This window comes from Tamandua tetradactyla, chromosome X (genome assembly GCF_023851605.1).
Source record: "Tamandua tetradactyla isolate mTamTet1 chromosome X, mTamTet1.pri, whole genome shotgun sequence".
Lineage (NCBI taxonomy): Eukaryota > Metazoa > Chordata > Mammalia > Pilosa > Myrmecophagidae > Tamandua > Tamandua tetradactyla.
The window spans coordinates 98,787,946-98,806,876 of record NC_135353.1 but is presented as its reverse complement, the minus strand read 5'-3'; the positions used below and the strand labels follow the sequence as shown (position 1 = coordinate 98,806,876).

At 40.0% G+C, this 18,931-nt stretch overlaps 1 protein-coding gene and 1 pseudogene across 2 annotated transcripts in view; both read right to left on the bottom strand.

The window, feature by feature from the left end:
* HDAC8 (histone deacetylase 8) overlaps positions 1-18,931 on the bottom strand; it is a 517,539-nt gene that overhangs the window by 182,926 nt on the left and 315,682 nt on the right. The gene's annotated exons all lie outside the window — the stretch shown is intronic.
* On the bottom strand, positions 10,396-18,699 carry LOC143670788 (alpha-endosulfine pseudogene; annotated as a pseudogene).

Genomic DNA, 18,931 nt, shown 5'->3' with positions numbered 1-18,931 from the left:
AAGGGTAAGTTCTGAAATGTTGAGGGGGCAGCCCCTCCAAAACACCAACTAGTTCCATCTCTCTAACCCTTTTTATCAACAGTCCCTTCAACATGAAAAATTTAGAATTAGTATAGTCCAAATACCCCTAAACAGTGGGAGTAAGATCAAAGGTTATGGTGGAGTTATACAGAGAAGGTATGGTTTAACAAATGAATATGAGTGCTGAATCATTATATTGATATTTCCTTTAGTCTCCAGTAACTTAGAGCAGCTAGAAGTAAAACATAAAATTGTGAAAGTGTAACCCATACCAAACTTTGAAATCTGTTCTACAACTAATTGCTGCAATGTGCTTTGAAATTTATTAGTTTCTTGTATATATGTTATTTTTCACAAAAAAGAAAAAAAAGTTGATTGTGATGATAGATGCACAGCTATATGATGATATTGTGAACCACTGATTGTACACTTTGGGTGATTACATGGTATGTGAATATATAATATATATCAATAAAAATAATTAAAAAAAGATCAACGGAGAAGGTGGTGATATAAAGGAGAAGACAGGATTTAACAAATGAGTTTGACTCCTGAATCATTATGTTGATATTTCTTTATTCTCCAGTGTCTTGGAGCAGCCAGAAGGAAAAACCTAAAATTGTGGAACTAACCATACCAAACTCTGAAATATGTTCTATAGGTAGTTGTTGTGGTGTTCTTTGAAATTTATTGATTTTTTGTGTATGTGTTACTCTTCACAATAAAACACACACACACATACAATGATTACAGAAATATAAAAACTTATATCCAAACAAAACTGTATTCACATGTTTATTTGTAAGTCAAAAACTGGAAACAATCCAAATGTTCTCCAATGAGCAAATGGGTAAACAAATTATGGTACATCTATACCAGGGAATACTATTCAGCAATAAAAAGAAATGAATTACTGATACATGGAAAAATTTGGATGGATCTCAAGGGAATTATGCAGAATGATAAAAAGCAATCTCAAAAGGATCACTGTGGCAGGTTGAGCTATGTACACCAGGAAAAATATGCTCTTAATCTTAACCCATACTTGTGGGAGTGAGCCCATGGTAAATAGGACCTTTAGAAGATGTTATTTAAAAACAGTTTTTTTAAAAAGAAATCTTCACATGCATACAGTCCATAATGGTGTACAATCAATGGCTCACAATATCATCACATAGTTGTGCATTCATCACCATGATCATTTTTAGAACATTTGCATCACTCTAGAAAAAGAAATAAAAAAGAAACAGGAAAAAACTCATACATCCCATACCCCTTACCCTTCCCTCCCATTGACCACCAGTATTTCAATCTACCCAATTTTTTACTCTTTACACCCCTACTGTTTATTTACTTTTTATTCTTACTTTTTTACTCATCTGTCCATACCCTGGAAAGAAGGAGCTTCAGATGCAAGGTTTTCACAACCACACAGTCACATTACAAAAGTTATATTGCTATACAATCACCTTCAAGAATCAAGACTACTGCAACACAGCTCAACAGTTTCAGGTATTTCCTTCCAGCCACTCTAACACACCATGCACTAAAAAGGGATATCTATATAATGCATAAGAATAACCTCCAGGATAGCCTCTCAACTGTTTGAAATCTCTCAGTTACTGAAACTTTATTTTGTGTCATTTCTCTTTTCCCCCTTTTGGTCAAATAGGCTTTCTCAATCCTATGATGCTGGGTCCTGGCTCATCCCAGGAGTTCTGTCCCATGCTGCAAGGAAGATTTACACCCCTGGGAGCCATGTCTCATGTAGGGGGGAGGTCAGTGAGTTTACCTGTTGAGTTGGCTGAGAGAGAGAGAGGCCACATCTGAGCCATAAAAAAAGGTCGCTGGGGGTGGCTCTTAGGCATAATTATAAGTAGGCTTAGCTTCTCCTTTGCAGGAATAAGTTTCATAGGGGTGAACCCCATGATCGAGGGCTCAGCCTATTGATTTGGTTGTCTCCACTGCTGCAAGAATATCATGAATTCTCCAAATGGGGAAGTTGAGTATTTCTTCCTTTCTCCCTGAAGTAACCTTTTAGTTAAGGTGTAGCCAAATGAATCAGGGTTGATTCTTTTATTTATTAGAGAAGTTCTGGGTTTACAAAAGAGTAATGCATACAATTCCCATATACCACCCTATTTTAATACCTTGTGTTGGTGTGGAACATTTTTACAATTGAGGACAGTACATTTTTATAATTTTATAATTGTGGTTTTAACTATAGGCTATGGTTTAACTGACAGTTCACTGTTTGAGTACTGTACTTCCATGGATGTTAAAAATTTTTTTATTCTGTTGCCATATATACAATCTAACATTTCACCTTGTAATAATATATATATATATATATATAAAATCAGTACTGTTAATTGCACTCCCCATGCTATGCTACCATCACCACCATCCATTACCAAAACATTTCCATCATTCCAAATAGGAACCCTGTACTTTTAGAAATTTTTTTTGTAATTTTTTAAACTTTTTTTTGTATTTATTTAATTTTCTGATATATCATTTGATTAAAAAAATCAGAGGTAAATGAAGGTATACAATGAAAAGGTTTTCTTTCCACCCCTATCCTCCAACCACTCAGTTTCTCCTCAATTCAAACTAATTTGTTTCTTATATAACTTTAAGGAAAAAAAATGAATTACCTCATTTTAAACAATTCATAGTGGACATTTAATTTTGAGTGTGTCTATTCTGCAAAGTGTGTCTGTTCTAGGTTGGAACCCAGGCATGTGGGTGACCCAGCAGACCAAGTGACCCCAAACGGGACCAAGTCCTTTTCTTTTTTTAATTAGAGAAGTTGAAGGCTTACAGAACAATCGTGCATCAGATGCAGGATCCCCAGTCCCTACCCTATTATTAACATCATGTCTTGGTGCGGTCCATTTTTTGAAATTGATGAGACACATGCTTACGACTGTATTAGTAACTACAGTCCACGTTTATCTTTGGGTTCACTGTGTCCTGTAAAGTGTCTCCTTTCTTTTTTTTAACTTTTTAAAATTGTGTAGTATAATATATACACAAAGCAAAGAAATGAAAAAGTAATAGTTTTCAAAGCACTCTACAACAAGTAGTTACAGGACAGATCCCAGAGTTTGTCATGGGCTACCATATGATCTGCTCAGATTTTTCATTCTAGCTGCTCCAGAATATAGGAGGCTGGAGGGCTTAAGTGTTTTTTTAATCATCACAATTGGCTTTTTCCTTCTTTTTTTGTGAAAAATAACATATATACACAAAAGCAATAAATGTCAAAGCACAGCACCACATTTAGTTGTGGAAAATATTTCAGTTTGACATGGGTTACAATTTCACAATTTTAGGTTTTTACTTCTAGCTTCTCTAAAATACTGGAGAGCAAATGAGATATCAATTTAATGATTCAGCATTCATATTCATTCATTAAATCCTATCTTCTCTGTATAACTCCACAATCACCTTTGATCTTTCCATACCTCTCTTTAGGGTTGTTTGGGCTATGGCAATTTTAAATTTTTGATATTGGAAGTGTCTGTAACTAATATGGGGTAGGGAGATGGAGCTATCTGATGTTCTGGAGAGGCTGGGCTAGGTCTCAGGACTTATCTGGACCAGGGAACCATCTTGAGGTTGTAGGTTTCTGGAAAGTTACTCTAGTGCATGGAACCCTTGTGGGATCTTATATATTGTCCTGGGTGTTCTTTAGGATTGGCTGGAATGGTCCCAGTTGCGGGTTGGCAGTTTATGATAGGTAGCAAGGTCTACTTGAAGCTTGCATAAGAGCAACCTCCAGAGAAGCCTCTCGACTATTTGGACTCTGTCACTGGTACTTTATTAATTACACTTCTTTTCCACCTTTTGGTCAGGATGGAATTGTTGATCCCATGGTGCCAGGTCTGAATTCATCCCTGGGAGTCCTCTCCCACATCTCCAGGGAGATTTTCACCCTTGGATGTCATGTCCTACATAGGGGCAGGAGGGCAATGATTTCGCTTGCAGGGTTGGGCTTAGAGAGACTGAGGCCATATGTGAGCAACAAAAGAGGTCCTCTAGAAGTAACTCTTAGGCATGCCTATAGGTAATCTAAACTTCTCTGCTACCTACATAAGTTTCACAAGAGTAAGCCTCATGATTGAGGGCATGGCCTATTGATTTGGGTGTCCCTAAAGTTTGACATAGTATCAGGGGATTCCCTGATGGCAAGGTTTAATAGTTCCATATTCTTTCTTCTATCCCTCAGGGGGCTTTGCCAATACTTTTTGATTAGCTGCTTAATATACTCTAGGATGTACCCAGGCATTACAATAATCTAAACCCTGTACATTTTAAGCCTTAACTTCTCATTCTCCAATTCCCTATCACCACTCTGCCCTAGTAAACTTCATTCTAGAATCTGACTCTATGAGTTTGCCTATTGCAATTATTTAAAATCAGTGGGACCCACATAACATTTGTCCTTTTGTTTTTGGTTTATTTTACTCAACATGATGTCTTCAAGCTTCCCCCATATTGTCGCATGTATCAGGACTTCATTCCTTTTTTTACAGTGTAATAATATTCCATTGTATGTATATACCACATTTTATTTATCCATTTATAGGTTGATGGACACTTGGGTTGCTTCCATATTTTAGCAGTTGTGAAAGAAGCTTCTATGATTATTGGTGTGAAAATATCTGTTCGAGATCCTGATTTCAATTCTTTTGGGTATATACCTTATTTAGTAGTGGGACTGCTAGGTCATATTGTTGTTCTATACTTACCTTTCTGAGGAACTGTCAAGCTGTCTTCCATAGTGGCTGCACCATTTTACATTCCCACTAACAGTGAATGAGTATTCCCACTTCTCCACATCCTCCCCAACACTTGTAGGTTTCAGTTTTTTAGATAGTGGTCATTCTAGTAGATTTGAAATGATATCAGCCATCATTTCATTAGCTTTTTAGCCATTTGCATTTCTTCTTTAGAGAATTTCTATTCAAGTCTTCTGCCTATTTTTAACTGTTTTTTTTTTTTTGTCTTTCTATGTTGAGTTGTAGGATTTCTTTATATATTCTGGACATTAAACTCTTATGGGATGTGTGGTTTCCAAATATTTTCTCCCATTGAGTAGGCTGTCTTTTCATCTTCTTGACAAAGTCCTTTGAAGTACAAAAGCATTTAATTTTGAGGAGGTCCCGTTTTATCTGTTTTTTCTTTCCCTGCTTGTACTTTGGGGTGTAAAGTCTAAGAAACCACCTACAACAAGATCTTGAAGATTCTTCCCTATATTTTCTTCAAGGTGTTTTTATGGTCCTGGCTCCTAAATTCAGGTCTTTGATCCATTATGTGCTAATTTTTGTATAAGGTATGAGATACATGTATTCCTTCATTCTTTTGGATATGGATAAACAGTTCACCCAGAACCATTTGTTGAGATGGTTCTGCCCACGTTGAGTGGGCTGAGCAGCTTGTCAAAAAATCAATTCACGGGTGGGCCACGGTGGCTCAGCAGGCAAGGATGCTTGCCAGAGGACCTGGGTTCGATTCCCGGTGCCTGCCCATGTAAAAAAAAAAATCAATTCACCATACATGGTAGGGTGTGTTCTGAACTGTCAGTTTGGTTACATTGATCAATATGTCTATCTTTATACCAGTACCATGCTGGTTGACCACCGTGGCCTCGTAATATGCTTTAAAGACAGGAAGTGTGAGTCTTCCCATGTCATTCTTCAAAATGTTTATTTTTTTTGTTTTTTGTTTTTCTATTGAGGGCCCTTTATTCTTCCAAACATATTTGACGATAGGCCTTTTAAATTTTTCAAAGTAGACTTTGGAATTTTGATAGGGATTGCACTTTTCCTATAGGCCAATTTGGGTAGAATTGACATCATAATGATATTCAATCTTCCAATCCATAAACTCAGAATGTCTGTCCACCTATTTAGCTCTTCTTTGATGTCTTTTAGAAATATTTTGTAGTTTCCTATGTAAATAAATTTTATGTCCTTGGTTAAATTTATTCCTAAATGTTTGATTATTTTTGTTCTTGCCAAAGGAATTTTTTCCTTGATTTCCTCCCCAGGTTGCTTATTAGTAATATAATACCAAAGCCAGAGAAAGCTACTACAATAAAAGGAAATTACAGACCAATTTCTCTGTTGAATATAGATGCAAAGTTGCTCAAGAAAATACTTGCAATTAGAATCCAACAGCACATTAAAAGAATTATACACCACGATCTGTTGATATTTATCCCAGATATGCAACGTGGTTCAACATTAAAACAATCAATTAATGTAATATGTACAAATGTGAAATATCACATATTCATCTCAATTGATATAGAAAAGGCATTTGACAAAATCCCTCATCCTTTCTTGATAAAAGCACTTCAAATGATAGTAATAGAAGGAAACATCCTAAATAGGATAAATGGCATATATGAAAACCCCACAGCTAACATCATACTCAGTGGTGAAAGACTGAAAGCTTTCCAAGATCTGGAACAAGACAAGGATGAATACTGTTGCCACTGTTATTCAACATTGTGCAAGAAGTTCTACCTAGGGCAGTTATGCAAGAAAAAGAAATAAGGCATCCAAATTAGAAAGGAAGAAGTAAACATTTCACTTCTTGCAGAAGACATGATCTTATATTTAGAAAGTCCTGAAAAATCTATGACAAAGCTACTAGGGCCAATAAACAAATTCAGCAAAGTGGCAGGGTACAAGTCAGCATGCAAAAATCAGTAGTCTCTCAGCTGGGTTACATCTTCCTGTTTCTTAATACGGCTTGTAATTTTTTTGCTGATGCCTAGGTGTTTGATTATCTTGATGTGTTTACTGTGATGGTCAGTTTCTCTTTCTTGCCTAGCATTTTACTGTTGATTGGCTTTGTATTAAGCCTCTTCTTTGACAGTTGGTTCAGCATGTTCTTGATGTAAGCACTGTCCATGTTTAAGTGATCAGAACAGGGCCTGGGACCCACAAAGGGGACATAGTCCAAAAGGCCCTGGGGAGAGGGTCAGGAAAGATACCAAAAAGCCTTTTTTTTTTTTTGCTTCCCCAAACCTGCACTTTTCTGTCCTCCCCAGCAGATGGTGGTTTATGGCAAACTTTCCCTTGCAATCCTAAGGAAGGAATTATTTTTTCAACCTCCACTATGCAGTGTTGAAACAATGGCCATGGGGATCCCTGTTCTGTGCCGGTTAGAACTGTAATTCAGAGCTGGAACCAAGTAATTCAAAGTTACTGATCAGAAACTATGCTTAGCACTTGACCATATTATGTTCCCTTCTTTTCCAGGGAAGGAAGACCTTCATGCCCATCTCTGTCCAGGGCAGTCAGCCATGGACTGTTTCCAAGGTAACCTCAATGGTGGGGGATGTGCATCAGCCACTTCTGTGGGAGCAGTTCACTCAGTTTTTGCTGCAGCTTCTCAGTCTCCCTGTCTTGTTCTTTCTTGGATGCTGTACAATGCTCCCCTTATCTCTGGAGCCCCAGAACTGTTGACTCAGACAGTTTCTGCCTTTCCACTAGTTGTTTTTATAGGAGGAGTCTGTCCTGTAGCTCCCTACTCTGCCATCTAACCCCCCAACATCCTACCTTTTTTTGTACTTGCTACCACTTCTATCTTTATACATTGTATGTCCCAAACCATGATTTTTCTTTATTTTTTATGCATTTTCTTTTTAGCACCTGTAGGAAGTAAGTGGAGTTACATACCAAATAATACACTGCAATAATATTAGCATTTATAATTACCCAAATGGTTACCTTTACCGCAGGTCTTTATTTCTTTATGCTGTTTTGAACAACCATCTAGTGTTATTTCGTTTTAGTCTGAAGAACTCCCTCTAGCATTGCTTGTAGGGCAGGTTTGATGGTGATCAATTCCCTCAGCTTTTGTTTATCTTGGAATGTCTTAATCTCCCCTTCATTTTTGAAAGAAAGTCTTGCTAGATATAAAATTATTGGTTGGCAGTTGTTTTCTTTCAGAACTTTAAATATTTCACCAACTGTCTTTTTGCTTCCATGGTTTTTTTTTTGCCAATTTTAAATAGTTTTATTTAAGACATTGCATTTTCCACTTGCAATACAGTACTAATAAAGTGCAATGTTACATCCTTTCCCTGTGCACATATTCCATAGTCAAGTATTAAGAATGCCCAGGAATTTTGTATAGCAGCTGAACTGCTACAGAATGTGCTGCAAATTTAGGTCCTTCAATTTTTTATTGTGGAACAATGCTGAAGTATGTATGCCAATTGAATTTAATCGACCTCTTCAATGGTGGGTCCAGAAGATGCACCACCAGAAGGAGGTGCTCCACCACCAGGGAAGCCCCCAGGCATTCCTCCTGGCATGCCTCCTGCACTCTGGTACAGTTTGGTAATTATGGGGTTGCAGACCTTCTCCAGCTCCTTCTGCTGATGTTCAAATTCTTCCTTCTCTGCAGTCTGATTTTTATCAAGCCAATTGATGATTTCATTACATTTGTCAAGAATCTTCTGTTTGTCTTCATCATTGATCTTGCCTTGAAGTTTCTCATCCTCAACTGTTGCCTTCATGTTAAATGCATAAGATTCAAGTGAATTCTTGGAAGACACCTTGTCCCTCTGCTTCTCATCTTCAGCCTTGTACTTCTCAGCTTCCTGGACCATGCGTTCAATGTCTTCTTTGCTCAAACGACCCTTGTCATTAGTGATGGTTATCTTGTTCTCTTTTCCTGTGCTCTTATCCACAGCAGATACATTGAGGATGCCATTGGCATCAATGTCAAAAGTGACTTCAATCTGAGGTACACCACGGGGGGCAGGAGGTATTCCAGTGAGTTCAAACTTGCCAAGCAGATTTTTATCCTTGGTCATGGCACGCTCACCTTCATAAACCTGAATGAGCACGCCAGGCTGGTTGTCAGAATAGGTAGTGAAGGTCTGCGTCTGCTTCGTGGGAATGGTGGTATTGTGCTTGATGAGGACAGTCATGACTCCACCAGCAGTTTCAATACCAAGGGAAAGAGGAGTGACATCCAACAGCAGCAAATCTTGAACATTTTCAGATTTGTCTCCAGATAAGATGGCTGCCTGGACAGCTGCACCATAAGCAACAGCCTCATCAGGGTTTATGCTCTTGTTTAGCTCTTTCCCATTGAAGAAATCCTGGAGAAGTTTCTGAATTTTAGGAATGTGAGTAGAACCGCCCACAAGGACAATATCATGGATCTGTGACTTGTCGAGCTTGGCATCCCTGAGGGCCTTCTCCACAGGGTCCAAAGTGCCACGGAACAGGTCAGCATTCAATTCTTCAAACCGGGCACGGGTTATAGAGGTATAGAAGTCGATTCCTTCATACAGAGAATCAATCTCAATACTGGCCTGGGTGCTGGAAGAGAGGGTACGCTTAGCTCTTTCACAGGCAGTACGGAGGCAGCAGACAGCTCTCTTATTCTCACTGATGTCTTTCTTATGTTTGTGCTTAAACTCTGCAATAAAATGATTGACCATTCGGTTGTCAAAGTCTTCTCCACCTAAGTGGGTGTCTCCAGCTGTTGATTTGACCTCGAAAATTCCATCTTCAATGGTGAGAATTGACACATCAAAAGTGCCACCTCCTAAATCAAAGATCAGCACGTTTCTTTCAGCACCAACCTTTTTGTCTAAGCCATAAGCAATAGCAGCAGCAGTTGGTTCGTTGATTCTGAGTACATTGAGGCCGGCAATGGTACTGGCATCTTTGGTGGCCTGATGCTGAGAGTCATTAAAATAAGCTGGCACCGTGACAACAGCATTGGTCACAGTCTTCCCAAGATAAGCTTCTGCAATTTCCTTCATTTTTGTGAGAACCATAGACGATACTTCCTCTGGATAGAAACTTTTGGTCTCGCCCTTGTATTCTACTTGGACCTTAGGCCTGCCTGCATCATTCACCACCACAAAAGGCCAATGCTTCATATCAGACTGCACAACAGCATCGTCAAATCTACGTCCAATCAGATGCTTGGCATCAAAAACCGTGTTCGTGGGGTTCATTGCAACTTGATTCTTCGCGGCATCACCGATCAATCGTTCGGTATCAGTAAAAGCGACATAGCTCAGAGTGGTTCGGTTCTCCTGATCATTGGCAATGATCTCCACTTTTCCATGCTGGAAGACACCCACACAGGAGTAGGTGGTGCCAAGATCAATGCCAACCTCAGGTCCTTTCAACATGGTTGCGCAGCGTTCTGGAACTTTCATTCTCGCCCCGCTCTCCAAATGGCCCCGGGGAAAAGGAGGGTGGGGCCAGGAAGAGCCCGCACGCGGGAGTCCTCAGTCACCCTAGACGTAAGCGGGGTGAGGCGGGCGGCCTGGCTTTGGCTTAGGGCTTAATCAGAAGAGGTGGGATAAGGTTGCCGGCCCTAGGGCGCTTTTAGGGTAATTTGCACAGGGACATCCAGATTCAGGGTTGGAGAGGGCCACCGGCTCGCCGTGGGGTCTCGCCTCGGCTTCTGTGCTGGGTGGGGCAGGTCTGCGCCGACTGAGACAGGTTAGTCCAGTGGGCCTCAGCATCCTAGTTTCACTATGGTAGCTGGAGGTCGGTAGCCTCACTCACAGAGGATCGACGTCTCAGAAACCCAGGGCCTGATTCTGTGTCTCGACCCTAGGTGAAATAAATGACCGCTTCCATGGTTTTTGATGAGAAATTAGGACTCAATCTAATTAGGACTCCTTTGTACAGAGCATGTTGCTCTTCTCTTGCAGCTTTCAGAACTTGTTCCTTGTCCTTTGCATTTGATAGTGTGATTGATATATGGAGGGGTGTATTTTTCTTCATGTTTATCCTGTTTGGTGTTCTTTGGGCTTCTCGAATGTGCTTATTCACATCTTTTGCTAAGTTTGGGAAGTTCTCTGTCATCATTTCTTTGAATGTTCCTTCTGCCCCTTTCTTTCTTCTTTTGGGACTCCCACAATGCATATATTTTGTATGCTTGATGGTGTCCCACAAGTGTCTTAGGCTCTTTGCTTTTTTATAATTCTTTTTCTTTTTGCTCCTCAGCCTGACTCATTTAAAGTGCCTTGTCTTTGAGTTTACTGCTTCTTTCTTCTGTCAGTTCCAATCTGCTATTGAAACCCTCCTGGGCATTTTTCATTTCAGTTATTGTGGTCTTCAACATTTCTATCTCTTAATAAGATTCTCATATTGTCGGTCATTGTTTTCCTGATATTTTTTATTTCTTTTTCTGTATTTTCCTTCATCTCCTTGAGTGATTTTAGGGTCTTTTTTTTAAAGGTTTCTTTGGTATGTCCACTTTTAGGTCTTTGTTGGTGTTTTCTGGATTTCAATCTCTTCCTGTGGAAGGGTCGTCATTTCCTGTTTGTCTTGCACTCTTTTTTTTGGGGGGGGTACACTGTATATTCTAGCATTTGAAAGTGTTAAGTCTTGGATTTATTCCCTGAGATGTCTGTTTCTTGATTTTATAACCAGCTGATGATAAGACAGACATTTTCTTGAGCTTCAGCCCTCCTATCTACAAGGTCTGCCCAAGGTGAATGCAGTGTGCAGGGTTTTCCCTGTCTTTCTGGGACTCTGTTTTGTCCTGAGCTTCTGCTTGTTAATTGTTTTGGACATCCCGTATTTACAGGAGTTTGATTGTTCTCTCTGTTTCCCAGGAGACAGACCCTCCTCTCCCAGGAATTTGAAGGAGGCAAGCCTTTGCTCAGACTTTCAGCCTCTAGTTTGTTATACTCTTTTTGTTGTCTCAAGTTGCTTTGTCCTGGACAGTAAATTCTTGGAGGAGGGGCACACCAGACAGCACTTTCCCTGCTGAATAAGGGTCATAGACCAGCTCCACTGTGCCCTGAGGAGGGAATCAGGAAGGGCACTAAGAGCTTCCTGCATGATGTGCAAAACTGGGCTTTCTTACATTGCGCAGCAAATGTAGCCTTTCAATTACCTGTCTTCCACAACCATGAGGAAATGTAGCATCCTTAAGTCTCTATCACTGCTGCTCCTGTCTGGGGCAGTTTGAAACAATGGTGGCTACTGCCATTGTCTGAGCAGGTTGAAACAATGGCTGCCTTCAGAGCCTGGCCTGTCTTGATCTGAAGTTGCTAATCAAAAGCCCTGATCAGTGATCAGCCATGTCAACCCCTGGTCTTGGAGAAGAGGATTTTGATGTCCCTTTCTGTCACTTGCAGATAGCTAGGGGCTGGACCCCTCAGTGGCCTGCTGTAAGATTGGGGGATGGGTGCTGCTAGCCATTGTGTAGAGAGAGAAATTTACTGTTCTTTATTGTAATATATCAACTTCTTCCTCTTGCTTTTCTCTGGGTTCTGTATAGTATTGTTATGACCTCTGGGGTTTCAAAATAGTTGTTTCAGACAGTTCCTGCCTGTTCAATGGTTGTTCTGGTGGAAGGACTGAGTCCTAGTGGGCTCTACTCTGCCATTTTCCCCAACATAATTCTGAATGGATCTATTTTTTCATATTCATCATCATGATCATTTCTTAGGACATTTGCATTAATTCAGAAAAAGAAATTAAAAGAAAACAGAAAAAAGTTCATACATACCATACCCTTTACCCCTCCCTTTCATTGCACTTGCATTTCAATCTACTAAATTTATTTTAACATTTGTTCCCCCTATTATTTATTTATTTTTAATCCATGTTTTACTCATCTGTCAATAAGGTAGGTAAAAAGAGCATCAGACACAAGGTTTTCACAATCACACAGTCACACTGTTAAAGCTATATCATTATACAATCATCGTCAAGAAACACGGCTACTGGAACACAGCTCAACATTTTCAGGCATCTCCCTCTAACCTCTCCATTACACCTTAACTAAAAATGTGATATCTATTTAATGTGTAAGAATAACCTCCAAGATAACTTCCAAGCTCTGTTTGGAATCTCTCAGCCATTGACATTTTATTTTGTTTCATTTCGCTGTTCCCCTTTTTGGTCAAGGTTTTCTTAATCCTTTGATGCTGAGTCCCAGCTCATTCTAGGATTTGTGTCCCACATTGCCAGGAAGGTCCACACCCTTGGGATTCATGTCACACATAGACAGGGGAAACGCAGTGAGTCTGCTTGTTGTATTGGCTGAGAGAGAGAGGCCACATCTGAGCAACAAAAGAGGTTCTCTTGAAGGTGACTCTTAGGTCTAATTTTAAGTAGGCTTGACCTATCCTTTGTGGGATTAAGTTTCATATGTACAAACCCCAAGACTGGGGCCCAGCCTATTGCTTTGGTTGTCCCCATTGCTTGTGAGAATATCAAGAATTCTCCACTTGGGGAAGTTGAATTTTCCCCTTTTCTCACCATTCCCCCAAGAGGTCTTTGCAAATACTTTTTTTATTCACTGTTCAAATCACTTTGGGATTTATTGGGGAATCACTCTGGACAAACCTACAGAATCTCATGTCCTACTCAAGGTTTCTGGATGGATCTTAATCTTATTACTGGAGGCCTTATACAGAGGCCACAGGGAGAAAGCCATGAGGCAGGAGAAGAATCTGGAAGTCCAGGAAACCCAGAAGAGAAAGGCAAAGACATCATGATATGTAGTGCCATGCTGCAGAAAAGTCAAGGACCCAAGGATTTCCCACAGCCAGCCCCCAAATGCAACAGACTTCAAGGAGAGAGCATCACCTTGTTGAACCTTGAGTTTGGATATCTTCAGGCCTTAAAACTGTGCACCAATAATTTCCCATTGTTAAAACCAACCCATTATATGGTATTTGTTTTAGCAGCTGGGGCATTGAGATAGTCATACTACTGGATTCCATTTATATCACATTCTCCATTTGTCAAAATTATACAGATGAAGAACAGATTAGTGGATTCTAGGGATCAGGGTTGAGGTGGAAAAGTAGAGGAAGGTAGGTTTGGCTATAAAAGAGTAGAATGAGGTAGATCTTTGTAGTGATAGAACAATTCTGTATCCTGATTACAGTAGTGCTTATACTAACATACACCAGTGATAAAATTGCATAGAACTAAATACACACACACATGTATAGTGACTGTATAATTGGTGAAAGTGAATAAGGTCTGTGGTATATCAATGTCAATTTCCTGGTTTTGATGTTGGACTGCAATTATATATGTTACCACTGGGAAAGCTGAGTGAAAGGAACACTGGACTTATTATTATTTTCTGGGTTGGGTTTTTACAAGGGTCTTTTTTTAAAATTTCAAATATTGAAAAGTTCCCTGGGCTCTGTGGGGCTCCCCACACACATAGCCCCCTTTCTCCACACTCACTGCCATCCTTCCCACAGCAAATATACTTCAAGAGGACAGCATGCTTTATTAATAGATAATATTGAATTCTCAGTTTGCCCTGCAGGACTGGAGGAGCTGTCTGCATCTGTAATATTTGGATGGGCAGTTTCTTTTATCTGACACCCAGTCTCCAGCCACATCCAAGCAAACAAGGCGTCTTTCTACAAAGCTGAGTAAGAACCTTACCTTTAGTTCACTATAATTCCTCCCCCTCACACTCACCCCACACCAGCCATAGGGTTAAGGAGTATAGTCAAGAATGTTTTTACCAACTCCAAGCCCTGATTTATATTTCCTGAAATACTGTACCCCATCCCACCTACCTCCAGGATTTCACTGAGATTTCTCCCAACAGTTATTTGGAAAAAAAGGAAAAACAAAAAAGGTTCAAGGTCTTGGTGCTCAGCCCAAAGGCTCCATGCACTGTGACACTGACAGGGAGGGGCTTCTGCCTCTCCAGTCTGTGTCCAAGCCACCTCCTGACCCCTGGATGCAAAAGCAGGGACGGGTAGGAGCTAGCATAGGATGCTGGGGGACAGTGTCTCAGGATATTGTAAGAGCCCTGGGTAGCATCATTCAACTTGGCTACCTGCCAGCTTGCTGGTGACAAGTATTGACTTTTTCTTGGGCAGATCCTGTGGGGTGGGGATGTGGTCATTGGTTACCTGGTTCTTGTCTGCTCCTGTATTCGGCAGCTGCTTATTTTTCATCTTGGCTTTGGCCATGTTGTAGCTTCCTGAGTCAAAGTATTTTTGTCCCTTTCTGAAGTCTCTTCTTGAGGAAGTCAGAGCCTCAGGGCTCTTGTCCTAGGCTTGGGTATTTCACCTTTAACTTTGCCTCCTCAGCTCTCAGGGAGACTACCTTCCCTTTCTTGTGTGTCCCGCTTTTCCTCGCTAGTCTCCTCTGAAGGGTTCTCTTCCTGTTTCTGGAACATAGCAGGACTGGGACTGCAGAGTGTGTGTGGGGGGAGGGTCTAGGAAGTCAACTGGAGAAGGGAATGGGGAGGGGAAACAGGGATCACCTGTGGTGTGCTCTGGCTCCTGTCACTAGGGTTTCTCAGTCCTACTTGTATTATTTTTGCAACTGTTTGTGTATCTGAAGCTATTTCAAAATAACAGCTAAAAATTTAATTGGCTAGGATGGGATAAAAACATTATTGGATGGATTTAATGGATTAGATACTAAAAAAGAAAGGATCAGTGAACCTGAAGATAGAGCAACAGAAATCCATCAAACTGGAGCATACAGAGAAGAAAGATTGGGAAAAAAAATCAAGAGTGCATCAATGACTTATGGGACAATGTTGGTGTCTGAATCATATGCTCAGGTCCCAACCCCTGATCTTGTGGTTGTGAACCCATTTGTAAATTGGATTTTTGAAGGTGTGCCAAAGCTTAATTAGGGTAGACCTTAATCCACTATGGTTGAAGTCCTTATAAGCAAGGAAGTTGGACAAGGAGAGAGAAGCCATGGGGAACAGCCGCAAGCTAGAAATAAATGAAACCATGAAGAGAAAGGAGAAAATGCTACCATGTAATTGCCATGTGATGAAAATTCAAAGGCTAAGGATTGCTGGCATCCATCCTCAGAATGCCACAGTCTGTAGAGAAAGTACTGATTTGCTGACACCTCAATATGGACTTCTCCTAGCCTCAAAACCTTGAGCCAATGAAATTCGCATTTTAAAAGCCAAAACCTTTGTATGATATTTGTTTTAGTAGGCAGGAAACTAAAAGAGACAGTATCATGCAATGTAACATATGTGTAATTGGAGTTCCTAAAAGACAAGATAGAGAGAGGGGATAGGGCAAAAGAGGTGAAGAAATACTGGCTGATAATTTTCCAAATTAGATTTAAAGCAACCAGCAACCCACAGATCCAGGAACTAAGGACACCCCAAGGAGGATAAGTACAAGGAGAACTGTACCTAGGCACATCAGTTAAATTTCTGAAAACCAAAGATAAGCTTGTAATCAAAGGCAGAGAAAAAAGTTACTATATACAGGGAAACAGTGATAAGAACAAGACTGACTGCATTGAAATAATGAAGGGCAGAAGATAATAAAAACTGTCAAACTATAGTTCTATATACAGCAAAAATATCCTTAAAAATGAAGGCATCCAGCTTTTGTACACAAGAAAGAGGATGTGGAATTAATTTCCCCCCAGAAACAACTGAAAAATCGACAAGATTTGGGAAATACCAATGTTCAGACATTGGACAATAGATAACCCAAGACAGTGACTCCTGAGAAGAAAGGGATACAAATGAGGTAAGCGCTACCATCACCCAGACTTTCAGGATTGTGGTGCTAGGAGGGGGAACCGAAACAGAACTTGGCAATCTCACTGAGTAGAAAAGATAGATATTTGAATTCAGAAAGGGCAAGGCAGCTAGAAATTTGTGGGGGTAGAGCTAAGTGGACAAAGAGTACTGGAAATATGGTTAAAGGTACCCTTGAGTATTTTGCTGAATACCAGTCTAAACTCCATTAGAAGAGGTCAGAACAACTTCCATGGAAACAACAATTACCAAAGGTAAACAATTCCTAGAACACACATAGAGCCAAAGTGGAGCGACCTCACTAAATATATGCACCATCAGTAGAGACTTCAGAGGAGGCAGTGACTTTAAAGTGGGCTAAGTTAACCCTAGAGTAAAGGCTATTCTAAATCTGTTCCAAAAGACATTAAGAACTGTCTTAACTTGCCAGGGCTGCTATGACAAATACCACACTAGTTGGCTTAAACAACCCGAATTTATTATCACATGGTTTTGCAGGCTAGAAGTCCAACATCAAGACATTTGCAAGGCTCTCTTTATTCTGGGGTCTGTAGCATTACAGCAATCCTCTGTTACACAGCAATCTTTCTCTCTCCTTGTGAGGTCCTCTGGGTTCTGCTGACTTTTGGCTTCTACTGACTATGGCTTCTACTTCTGTGTCTAATTTCCTTTTCTTATAAGGACTTCAGCCATATTGGATTAAGGCCTGCCCTCATTTATTTTGTTTACCCTTTAACTAATAATAGCATCTTCCAAGGTGTTATTTACAAATGGGCTCACACTGACTGGATTGAGGATTAAGATTTAAAAATGATTTTGTGGGGGACATGGTTCAATCTATAGCAGCCTGCCCTCTGTATCCTCAAAAGACATGTTCTTCCCACATGCAAAATGCATTTACCACATCCCCACATCTAAAAAGCCTTAAAACATTTCTTAACTCCAACAACAAGTCCAAAGTCTCATCAAAATCAGTTATGGGTATAGTACATCCTGGGGCAAAATTCCTCTCCATCTGTGGACCCATGATACCTATAAAATCTGCTCCTAAATTGCAATGGTGGGACTGGCATAGGACAGACATTCCCATTCCAGAAAGGAGAAATTGGAAGAAAGAAAGGGGTCATGGTTCCAAAGCAAGTCCAAAGTCCAGCAGGGCAAACTCCATTAGATTCCAGGCTGTGGATTGATGCTTTGTCCTGAGGGCCTGCTGGAATGGCAGCAACCCCCTTTCCAAGGCTGGGAAAGCAGCTATGCTGTTCCCATACACTAGGGTACAGGTCTCACCCTCTAGGAGGATTTGGGTGATGATCATATTCTTCATTATCATGAAGATGGGGGCATAGGCCCCATCTTCTTTGAGCCCTGCAGTGATAGCCAGGGTCTCTCCAAATGAATGGGGGAAAGTCTACCCTCTTCAAATGCCAGGCTGGGCTCACTCTTTCCAAACTCCAGGATGGAAGACCTGCCCTATGCAAAGGCCACTCAGACCCAGACTTCTGCTTCCATGGATTTGTTCTGGAAGCCATTTTTCCTTTATTTCATCCCATCTCTATCCCCATAGGTTCAAGAATGTAAAGAAAGTGTGTGCACAATGAGGGTTAAAAAAGGAAAAGTACTTTTACAACTGGAAATTCTACAGATGAAAAATACACTATTGAAAAGGGAAATTTCACTGGATTGGTATTAACAGCATTTAAACAGTATAGAAGGTAAGATCAATGAACTTGAAGACAAAGCAACAGAGATTCCAAAATGAATCACAAGAAGAAATATAAGACTGAAAAATAGGAAAAGAGACTCAATGAACTATGGGACAATATAAGTGGTTTAACATAGGCATAACTGGAGTCCCAAAGGAATGGGAGTGAAAGGAGGGATAGAAAAGATAACTGAAGAAATAATAGCTAAAAAAATTCCAAATTTGTTGGAAACTACAAATCCTAGAAATTCAATGAACCCAAAAAGTATAAACACAAAGAAAACTATATGGAAGAACATCATATCAAACTTCTGAAAACTAGCAATAGAAAGAAAATCTTAAAAGTATCCAGAGGAAAAAAGCACATATAATATAAATAAACAAAGATAAGAATTACTACTTCTCATGAGAAAATATATAAGCAAGAAGAGAATGGAATGACATCATTAAGTACTGAAAGAAAAAAATTCCTCCTAGATTCTATACCTAGTGAAAATATTTTTCAAAAATGAAGACAGAATAACGTCTTTTTCAGACAAACAAATGCTGAGAATTCATTGCTAGCAGAATAGCACTATAAGAAATATTAACTGAGATTCTTAACATGGAATGAAAATTATACCAGATGGAAACTTGGATGCATATAAAGGATTGAGAACGCCAGAAAGGGTAAAT